Source organism: Corvus cornix, chromosome 1A, assembly GCF_000738735.6.
Source record: "Corvus cornix cornix isolate S_Up_H32 chromosome 1A, ASM73873v5, whole genome shotgun sequence".
Classification (NCBI taxonomy): domain Eukaryota; kingdom Metazoa; phylum Chordata; class Aves; order Passeriformes; family Corvidae; genus Corvus; species Corvus cornix.
The window spans coordinates 30,106,342-30,117,976 of record NC_047057.1 but is presented as its reverse complement, the minus strand read 5'-3'; the positions used below and the strand labels follow the sequence as shown (position 1 = coordinate 30,117,976).

Sequence of the window (11,635 nt, the reverse complement as noted above, 5' to 3'; positions counted from 1 at the left end):
GCCGGGACATACATGCCCCACTGAGTGAAGTCAAACCATAAACAAAAGTAAAGCAGATCCCATCATCCTTTGTGTCTTCTCCTCTTCCCATCATTTGCTCCCCTGAACACACCGTGTATCTCAACTGCAAGCACAGTTACCAGTAACCAGATGTTTGTGATCACAAATTTAGTGAAAGATACTCTGCCCAGAGCTGACGTGATGAAAGACATGTGAGCTTTCCTCATGCATTTCATGCAAAACAGCTTGTGTTGTTTAAAATTATCCTGGAAAGCTATTGACTTTGTACTGAAACAAATGAGGAAACTTCCCAGCCAGTTTGGCTGTGGGAGCAGTAACACCCCAGTGCAGCACAACCTTTCCACAGCAAGTTTCTTATCATGACATTAATGTGTGTTTGGAACCTGAGACCTTGCTTGGCTCAGAAGGATTACAGCTTCAAAGACAGTGGCTAGGAAGAACTGACTGAAGGAAATCCAACTGCCTGCCCACTCAGATTTGCACTACCAATTATACTATCTGTTCGGCATTCCTGTGCGCCTAGCTTCTACATGATTATCCACAGATAGATAAAAGGCTAAATTAGTCATACAAGTTCTGATAAAGTTTAAAAGAATCACAGATTGGTTACTGCAGCTGCATACATTATACAGGCACATAAAAACAAGAATATTTGTAACTTCTACCACTGAAATATTTTTTCAATAATTATGTGGTCTAATACAGCAATGATCATCTACATATGGTAGTGTTTATTTATCTATTTGTGTGTACAGAAGCGTGAAACCTGATAAGACAGTATTTTAAAGTTCTACAACCCTATGTGCTTTAAAAATAAAAGTGTTTGCATAGTACTGTTAATTCACTGGAGTAGAACTCTCCCTGTTTAATTCATTCAATAATAAGGAAAAAAAAACTTCAGATAAGATATTACAATAAATGTACTGGCATGTCTTTCACTCTATAAACTAATGTAACACCTTACTATTCTTCAATACTTTTAGCTTGTGGATTTATGATGGTTAGGAAAGAATAACAGCTATACTTTTATATGCAAAGGCTGTTTCCTGAATGCAGGGTTTAGATGCTGGCATAGAAATGTATTAACTAAGGTACGCATTCAAAAATAGATCATCATAATCTACTACCATATCATCTTCATCATAAGCAGCTGAAGCTTCAGACTTACTTAATCTTTTTCCAAGTGTAGCACTGAGTAAGAAAGTATTTTGTTTACCTGAAAAAACTTGTAGTGACTCCACACAAAGAGAGTCACAAACCTTTCTGTGAATTACTGCAGGGTTTGGGGCCAAATCCTTGGTGAAGATCTTTGACTATGAGCAAAATATTACTATGTAAATACAAAATCCCTACAGTAATAGAAGGTATCTTGAAGTGCTATAAAATTTTGGAATAAAAGTTTATTTCTGCTGCATGTACTGAAAGTTGTCATGAAAGATACAGCCAAGTAGCATGAAGCTGTATTGGTCTAGGAGTGAAAAATTTTCATATATCATGAAGATGCACATAGAAGCTGGGTCTGAGGCTATGCTTTTGCCAAGCTGGTCAATGAAGTCAGTCACTGTCAAGAAACGAGACAGATACATTTTACCCCAAGGGAGGATGAGCTAGAAGCCTATGGGAACCCCAAGACAGGCAGGCAGAGACCACCAGCACCCCCAGCAACAGGGTAGCCCCTCACTCTGGTAGGGGCCAGGGTGATGGGAGGGTCACAGTTCCCCAACAGACCCAGACACAGGTACTGAGCTAGGTCCATGGTCCATCCAGGGGGTGCAGCCAGGTGTTCCTGCAGGAGAGCACCAGGGCCAAGGCTGACTATCACATGAGTTCAAGGTCCAGTCAGGAAACAAGGCTGTCTATAGTGTAGGTTCAAGGGCCCCCCAGGAAGGCAGCCAGCAAATCCGCACTGCAAGAGACAGAGATGGATGCAGATCCACACAAGCAAGAGTGGGATGCCCAGACCTGAGCTTAAATAGGCAGGGTGTGAATGGGAGTCCCAAGGAAGCTGGGCAGGGCAGCTACAGCTTGTACAAAACACAGATTTCACCACTCATTTACCTGCAGAGGGAGGTTTCTTACAGGAGCCCACTCTCAAGCAAAGGGCCAATATCCTGACTCTGGCACTAGCTCATGGCCAGTCAGCACCCAGGTCCTACCCTGTGTTCTTCCCCCCATGACTCAGAGGGATTTTGTTACAACAGCAAAGGGCTGACAGGATAAGGAGTATGCAGAGGTATGGCCCATTCTGGGTTGCCAAAGACCTTAAGGGACATTGGAAACACATGAAAAATGAGCCCAAAAGGGATTTGTGTCAGTCACAGATATTCTTACACTAAATGGTCCTTCAATTTTTGGGAAGATAGTGTACAACCATTTTGCACGAGTGACTGGCGACAAGATTATACACATGCAGGAAAGAACTCAGCCTAGGGCACACTGCAGTATGGGGTCCATGACAAGATCTCAATGGAAATTTAGTAAACAAAGTGATGATCTGGTCTCTAGGTGAGTCTGTGGCATCTCTGTAACTCCTAATAAGCCTTCCTCCACCTCTCTCCTCACTTTTTTTTATCAAGCCTTCCTATAGGTTCATTTCAAAACTTTTCATAGAATCAAAAACTACAGAGTAGTTTTTCTGTATCATTGAGGTTTGGCAATGTGCCAATCTGATCTGAGAACTAATGGTCCTGGACCTGAAGCAGAATGAGAGAAGTGAAGCAGACAAAGAACAACAGAACAAAACGTTACTTGCCTGAATGTAGGGGAACTAGACAGAGAGGGGTGGAAAAGCAACACTGTTAGTTCTGTTAAATTTTCTACATGTATGTATGATTTTCCTTAGGTCAGTTATTCTCTCTACTGTGATATTGTCCTACAAATCTGTAAGAGGAAAAAATTCTAAATTTTTCTGCTCTCTGAGATCATTGTGGCCACAGTCAGGGTCACCAAGTTTCTATTTGACCACAAATGGTATTTGTTACATACAATTCCAACAATATTAAAATAAAGAATATAACGTTTGGGGAAAAAGTATAAATTATAGGTAAGTCTAGTACACCGATATAATAATTAACCTACACTTCTCTCATCCTGTAGCAAAACTTTTATTTATATTATCTCAACAATTTTGTTTCTCTGTGAGACTTTTCAATTTCAGACTGTTAACTAGAAAATCATATCAAATTAGATCATGGCCTTGAGGAGTTCTGTAGACTAACATGACATTAAAAATAAATTGGCAATCAGAACAGAAAGAAACAAATTGTGTATCATAATAGTGTTCCCTAGCCACAATTGACTCCAAAGTTCCATTAAAACCATGTTTCTCTTTTTAAATATATTACCTATTTTGACATTAATTAGTGGATCTACTTAAAAATATTTAACCATATTGTATTTTAAATGATGTTAAATTTCTGATGAAGGGATTCTATTCCTTCCTGTAGCTTCCTTATTCATTAACAGAAGCGAGTATCACCTCCTTAAGCTTGTCTGCATGTGCTTACCTGTGCCAGTCAGTGTACTGTATGTGGAATAAAAAAGGAGAGTTTGTGATCTAGACTTTCCGTGTTTCTTAATTTGAGGTAGTTGTCAGTTATATGTTGTTCCACGTATGTGCCAAACACGAGTTAAACTTGAAAAAAACATTGTTATGTATTCTATACAAGCTAGTTATTTATAGAACCATCGGTATTTTTAAATTCTTCAGATTAATACCATTTAGAGTTACTTTTTGATGTCATACCACAAAGAAAGTGTACGTCTCTTAGTACGGCATATCAAAATCCCATGTCAAATTTCAGGGACATTATTTCAACATACTCCATCACAAATACAGTGACATGAAATCTACCAAATCTACTTCTGCAAAAACTGTAGTAAATGCACAAAATCATGCACATGAAGACCATTTGACTATTCAGATGAGTAACTTCCCCACACTGTGAAGTCTCAGTATCATGGCAACTGAGGTATCCATGGGCTACAAGAAAATCCAAATGACCTGAATCATATCACAATTTTTTTTTCAATCCAAAGAAGGCCATCAGAAGAACATCGTAATAAGCACTTCCACAGCAGCAACCAAATAATTGCAGTCACTCTTTCCCTGCTGAATGCCATGACGAAAATTTTTATGGAATACCACAGGAGTAAAATAAACCTCAAAAAATTGTGCATTTACATGCCAAATGACAGTAAAATTGTTATTGGTCAAAGGTAAATTTCTATTTCTGTTAAAAGAATATACCTATGCATTTAACAAAAAAAAGGCAAATGAATGGCTAAACAAAACATGAAGAGCTGTGCTGTTTATGGAATAATTCTGGTTCTAATAGCAACATAAACTAACTACTTAAAGGATTTTAAAGCAAGTAATAGCTGCAGATATTTCTGTAAATGTAAACTGGATTCTGCTTGTCATATTCCAAACACATACTTAAAAATTCAAGGAAAAGCCAATTTAAAACATCATATATGAAGGGGAAATAAACATATTGAATATATTTATGGTTCCACAATAAAATCTCCCTATATTTTTAAAGAGGAAAACAATATTTACAGCTTCTTGTAATTTATTTTGGACTCACAAACTATTGAATACATGTTATATATTGATATTATAAACTGTAGATTATTTAGGCTTAGACTTAATCACTCTAGTTACATGCATATCTTTCTGAGCTCAGGAAACATTGCCAACAGAGAGTTCCATGTCTCTCTCAGATCTATTACTACTCATATATTCAGACAAAATTTCCTCTGAATAACTGCATTGCAAAACTGCTAGTTCAGCACATTGAAATGAATACTACTATATTATTTTCTTTAATAGCGAATCATTACTGCCAGTAAATAATTTAACGTGGATAGATTTTGATTTGCCCTACATGGCTGCCTAAACACATTTCCATTCAGCTGCTTATAGCATTTTCAGTGAGGTTAGCTATAATGCTGTGTCATACTTTCATTTCCTAAGTAAGGGGCGTTACACAGCTCGCCTGATACACAGGCAAGAAAGTCTACCAGTTCTTAGTAGAAACAAGGTTGTCAATCATTGGTGAAAGTGTGACTCAGCAGCCACTTATTCTGCAAAAGCACGCTGCACACAGGAGATAAACAGCAGGGGGATGTCTTTACAGCACATCACTTGTCTGACATGCGTATAAACAAAAATGTCCTTACCACCATACAGAATTTATGTAATAATTTTTTCACTAATTTATTTCAAATCTTCTCTTTGCATACAAAGAAGACTGTATAAACTAGGTTATTTAAACCATTCCCAATTTTTGCCAGGAATTGATCCATGAAGATTTCTTTGACAAAATTAAAGATGTCCATTTTGTTCACCTAAAAACTGTACACACTAAGGCAGGACAGTGATTTTTCTTCCCACAGGCAATGAGCTTACAAATTTGACTCATAATTATTTACAACTAAAAACCATCTTTCAAAAGTAAAATAATAAATGGCTACAAATTTTCTACACATGGACACCAGCCAACTTAGAATACTCAGACCTACAGAAAACAATCTAAAAAGGTGAGGGAAAAGTCCTTCCTCAGAACACAGAGAAGAACACACAAGCATGAAAACAGAACAACTGCAAAAAAGGTTGTGGTAAAATCTGCTTGCTGACATTTTATGAGAGACTCCAGGTCTAAATTTCATTCTCTAACAAAGGAGAGAGCACCTATAACACTTTGAACAATCTTCTTTTTCTCTACAACAGGAATCCAGGGGAACCGAAGATATTAAAGTTTCTGTCAGATCGGCTAGGACTCTTTGGCTTCAAGAAAGACAACCATACAACGTAGAATAAAGGTGTATAAAACCCTACTCTTACTGCACAAAACATGGGGATCTCAAATGAACTGATCGGGAAGAAGTCTGGGGAAAAACATTAACAAATGGAAGAAGCTTTTATAAATGCTTAAGTAAACGTTGTCACTGCTTATGATAAATATCAAACGGGTTCTAAAGCGATTCAACAATTTCATGTAGATGATTACCAGGAACTATGAAATACAAAGACATGGATACAACCATTGGTTCAGCAAATCCCAAATCCTAAACATCAGATTGCTCACACATTCAACTGCATGGTCCAATCCTCTTTCCTACTCTTTCTCACAGAAAAATCCTCTATTGGCCACTGTTAGACACAAAGTATCAGATTTTAGGGACCTATTGTGATACTGTAAATAGCTATTCTTGTGCTTTATGCACTGGAGATAAAAAGTGGAATTTTAAGCTCAGTAGGTGATGGTTGCCTACCACAAAGTAGGATCCAGTCCTCAAGTTGTTTAGGAACAGCAGCAATTTTACCAAAACAAGGTTAATGCATACTAACTTACACACATGAATTTACAGAACAGAGATCCAGTTGTAATATGTTTTTATTACTACCTGTTTTCATGGTATTTTTGATAAGAAATACAAAGTGAGGAGCTGATTTTCTTGGTTCACTGGGGCTTTGTTATCCATCAAAATACAGTGCTTGAACTCCTACTCTAACTGTCCTTTTTCTTTGCCATATCAGTGCATACACAATTATTCTATCTGGTAAAGCACAGAAATCTCTTTGTAACTACACAATTGTTCCAGTTTTGTTCCCTTCTGCATACACCTCTTGCATAGCAACCTGCCCAGATAACTTCATCTAATTTCTTAAATTTATACTTTTTTTAAGGGAGCCACAAAAATGCAAGTGACTCTCCAAAGATGTGAAGCATTATTTGGTTGCCAAACAATGTCCTCAAAGATCTGCTGACATAGTAAGTGATACTGATGCAGAGACTGCTGTAATTATGGCAATAAGACCTCTGGGAATCCAAATGCATATCTTAAATTATACTCTCTGCCACCAGCAAATGGTAAAAGAACAAAAATAGTAGCTCTTTTTCCCATAAGAATCTAAACAAAAATATGTGGAATGGTTTATAGAAAATGACAAGAGTTTCAGTTAATTAACAAATACCATTTCCAAAGCTTTTCTAGATTTGTACTATACAAAGCAAAAACAAAAACAACAACAAAAAACCAAAACCAAAAACAAAAAAAACCACAAAAAACAAAACAAACAAAAAAAACACACAAAAAAAAAAAAAAACAAAAAAAAACAAATAAAGAAACCACCACGACCTTAAAAACTTATGTAAATTTCACACAGGAAAAAAACATCGGATTTTGCTGAGTGGAAAAGATGAATCAAGATTAATGGAGAAATGCTATTTTTAAAACTCCTAAAAATGTTACAGAGTTAAAAATATAAAGTAAAAATTATTTTTATAGCAGCTGGCAATGTCCATTTAAGGCTGACAATTTCTTGCAGATGACAAGTACTACATATCTCATGCAGCTCTCACTGTTTTGAGTTTATTGCAGTATAACAGCATAATCAGATGGTTTTAAAACTCAAAATCTTCCCCTATTTTTGGCTTAAATCCAAGTTATAATTATAGTAAATGTACTATTTTTTTGAAAGAATACTGCTGCTTATATTCTTAACATAGTGATTTTGTTGTTTTCATATTGCAAAACTGAAACTAGACTAGGATAAACACAGAGGGAAAAAATTAAGGCTTAAACCAAGTTTAATATGCAACTCCAACACACCATCACAAAGCCCAAGAGGCAGGATATGCAATCCTGCATTCCTTATGCACTCGTAATACCTCTTGGCTTCAGTGGAAGTTTTGTTTAAGAAAGCATATAATCAGAACCTATAATTTCATTAATTGCATGCCACAGGCAGTCCATGTGAGGTAAGAATCATGAACCAAACTGGTTGGAAGGATGGTGGAAGCCATTGGCCCCGCCTGCATCTTTGTGGACCACTGAGTCTATGCAGCAAAACCATGAATACTCATTTTCCCCACTCACCCATACTTCCAGCTCTTCCTCATGACAGACCACATCTGTCATGTAGACAGTAGTGCAGATGTTTCATTCAGGACACAACACAACTCTCAGGTCTCTGTTACTGTTCTCCATTATCACCCTTCCCCAGACTCTTGGCAGTACTGAGGATTTCACCCGATGCAGATCCCTACTCCGTTGGGATTTTTATATTATTCATACTAGGCACAGACAAAATGAATGTAATGTAGCTATTAGTATAGAGTGCTTTGACATATTACATATTTCATTAGGTATCCTTTGGGCAATTTAGGAAGTATCATCTAAAAACCCTGCAGATGGACTTGACTTTTACAGTATTACTGTACATACAACTTTTCCATGCATACCTTAAACAAAAATGACTCTACTGGGTGTCTGTTACAGATAGTTTTATGGTATAGCTCAAGATCTATTTATATATATAGGAAGAAATAGCATGGAAAAAAACCCTCACATATTATAAAGGCCTTTTATTTGTTAAAACATGAGCAAAGAAAAAACATAGGCACTTACAAGCTATTTCTTTTTCTAAACATAAAAACAACTAATCAAATTTTAAAAGAAACCATTCACAGGATGGAGAACAACAGGTGATGTTACAGTGAGGTGTGAATCTACAGATAGGTCTCTGCTGTAAACTGACATTTAGAAGTACACAGCAGATAGTTCTTCAGCTACACAACCCCCATTACCTCCCTGTATAATAAATTGAAAACTTTATTTAATTTCTACCTGTGTCACTGAACACAATTCAATTTTTACAACGTCTAACTAACAAACTTACAGTTTCTTTTACAACAACCTTAAAATATAAAGTAGGAACAGAATCTCCAGATTAAAAGTAAAAAAGTTTAACTATCCTAAATGTTCAAACTTTGTAAGGAAGCTTCCAATGTGTAAAGGCACACAAAAGAACAAAATAAAAAAGCAAACAAATGGAAGGTATAAAAATGAGGGTGACTTAGGGATAAGGAGGATGAAAACAAAGGAAAGGAAAAAAAAGAACAAAAAAACACTTTAAAAAGGGGAGAAAGAAAAGCATGACAATGAAAACAAATGAATCGTTGAAACTATGGTGGGAGGAACTGATGAATATTAACTTTTATTATTCGGATTACAAAATACATTTCAAAATTGGATGAAACACATTCTATGTATGTTTTGCCAAGGACATTCTTGGCAATTACAAAGTCAGGAAAATTATAATTCAATCAGTGAAGCATTACTTAAAACCACTTGAAAAAGCAGATTATTTGAACCAGCAAACAGACTGCATGGGTAAAATTTTAAAGACTCAGTATTCTGGAGCAGTGCAGATTGCACTCACATGTTGCAGAGTTCCTGTAATGCGGCCATTAGAAACATAGCAATTTTTCTTCCTGGGTGCATTTTACCATTCTTCTTATAAATGAGCAACAAGGTCTCATCATCGTTTTCCATACAAAATGAGGACAGTTCTAGGGGGAAAAAAAAAAAAATCAAGCACTTGTAGAGTAACACTTTTATTTTGATAAAAAAATCTGGTTTAAACTTTTTTAAAAGCTGTACTGTCCACGACAGCCAGATCACATCTATAAAGATGGTTGCTGTATTTACCAGGCGCATGTGGGACACTTCACCATGCACCAAATCTGTGCGCTTGCCTTGAAATGGATAATACAGTCCTAAAAACGTTACGAATACGTCATTACGTCTGTTGCTATATTGGCAAAACCCACAACAAACAGGTCACCTTGACCTCTGTCATGTACACTGTAATTTCACAGAACTGCTGACACCCGAAGAATGGGATTGACTGAAAAAGGCACCAGGCATTCACCATTCCCATTGGAAAAGGACTGTGCCCTGCCTTCCCCGCAGTAGTGCTTATTTACACATCGCTGTGATTGCTCTGTGAAAGGGAGCGGCGCAGCTTTTCGCTTTAGCCCGTCAGGTTGCCGACGCCTTTGCAAATTTCCCGTTGTGCAGTCCGATTTTCAGAGGACCTAAAACGCCGTGAACTGGCACTCCGGGGGTGACTTTACCACCCCTCACTGCCACAGGCACCCCAAAGTCGCGCTCCGCCTCGTCCGCAGACGGGTACAGGCGGGCGCCTCGCGCCGGCAGGCGTGCAGGGCAGGAGCCGGCTCCAGCGCAGAACGCCCCGAGCTGAGCTCCGGGGTCATTTCAATCGCCGCTCCCGCGGAAGCAGGTGCGCCGCCGCCGCCCCTCTGCGCCCCGGGGCTGCGCGGGAAGGCGCCGCAGCGCATCCCGCCCGGTCCCGCCCCGCCGGGCTGCGGGGGGAGCGTGACGTACCGCGCCGGATGGGGGCGGGGGGACGACTGCAGTGATGGAAAATTTTCGGCTCCTGCATCTCCTGCGCGTGCCCTCGCCGGTCCCTGCCCCTTCCCCGCTTCCACTCCCGCCCCCCATTCCGGCGGGGACGGTCCGGAACCTTAGGCGGCGGTGATGGTCGGGTGCCGCCGCCTCGCGCCGTCCGGCGGATTCCCGCCCGCTTGCCCCCGGCGACAGTCGCGGGGCAGAGCCACCGTTCTCCCCGCCTGTCTCAGCCCTGGGGAGTTTCGTGTCCCCGTCAGAGTCGCGGGCACTGCAGTGGGCCGAGGAGCGGGGATGGTGGTGAGGGATTCGCTGTCCCTCGACGGTGTGATCTGCTTTCGTGTCTGTGCGGCCGCCACTGCCCCGGGACAGCAGACAGGCAGCCGCCCCTCGCACCCTTCACGGGCTCTCGAGGCTGCAGAAGAAGGGAGGGAGGGCGATAGCACGGAGGGGGTCAAACGACGCGGTGGCAGGGCATCCTCCGCACTCGAGGCTGGCAGCACCAGGCTGGCGTGGGAGTGCGCTGCTGCCGCGAGGGCAGGAGCTGGGGATGCTGCTTTGCAACCCCCCGTCCCTCTAGAGACAGCAGCTAAATGGGCCCCTGCTACCTCCGCCAGGCCTCCTCACCGTACGTGTGAGGAGCTGCGGCGGACAGTAAAGACCCGCCGCACACTTCAACGGAGGACCGAGCAGAGAGCTCTCCAAATCTGGTGGAGTGGTTACCTGAGGAAAAGGAAGCAGGATGTTCTGTTTCCCCCTCTTTCATCCAGGGAGGTTTATCATGAATCACATCACTAGGGGGAGTCTGTCATTCCGGTTCACTTCCCGAAGGAAACGTTCGGGGAGTCTGTCAGTTGCCCTCAGGGTCCGGGCTTGCACGTGCGCTGCTGCAGGTGTTAAAAATAGCGAGTGACTGCAGCGAGGAGCTATGATGGGTCGGTGGCACCTCGTCCCCTGCCACGCACCCTGCTACTGGGAGACGCCAGCGCCAGGGCCCGGAGGCAGGCGCGGAGTGGGAAGAGGGAGGCAGATCCTGGGTGAACCGGTAGCCACCGGGTGCTGCAGTCACGCTGCGGATGCTGCACCGGGCCGGTAGAAGCACCTCACAGGCAGGGCGCTCTTGACAAGCACCGCAGCGTCCTGTCTCCGCCGTGTAAACCAGTGCCCGAATGTAAACACTGGCGAGCTGCTCGGCTCATGTGCTAGTGGCCCCGCTCCCGATCCCCGCCGGGCACACGCCGGTGACCGGCTCCCACCTCTCAGTCGGGGACGCCCCCCGCCCCGCCCGGGCGGCGCAGGGGATCAGCCGGGCAGGGCGGGGGGCGGCGCGGCAGCGGGCGGGCGCCGCGCCCCTTGCGATGACGCGCCCACATTCCTGCCTGAAGAGCGGCGG

General features: G+C 41.6%; 1 long non-coding RNA gene across 1 annotated transcript; it reads right to left on the bottom strand.

The window, feature by feature from the left end:
- Positions 1 to 8,381: 8,381 nt before the first annotated feature.
- Positions 8,382 to 11,561, bottom strand: LOC120411879. Its single transcript, XR_005604426.1, has 2 exons — positions 10,966 to 11,561; positions 8,382 to 9,383 (listed from the first exon to the last, which is right to left on the bottom strand). It is a non-coding gene; the product is annotated as an uncharacterized LOC120411879 (long non-coding RNA).
- Positions 11,562 to 11,635: the final 74 nt, after the last annotated feature.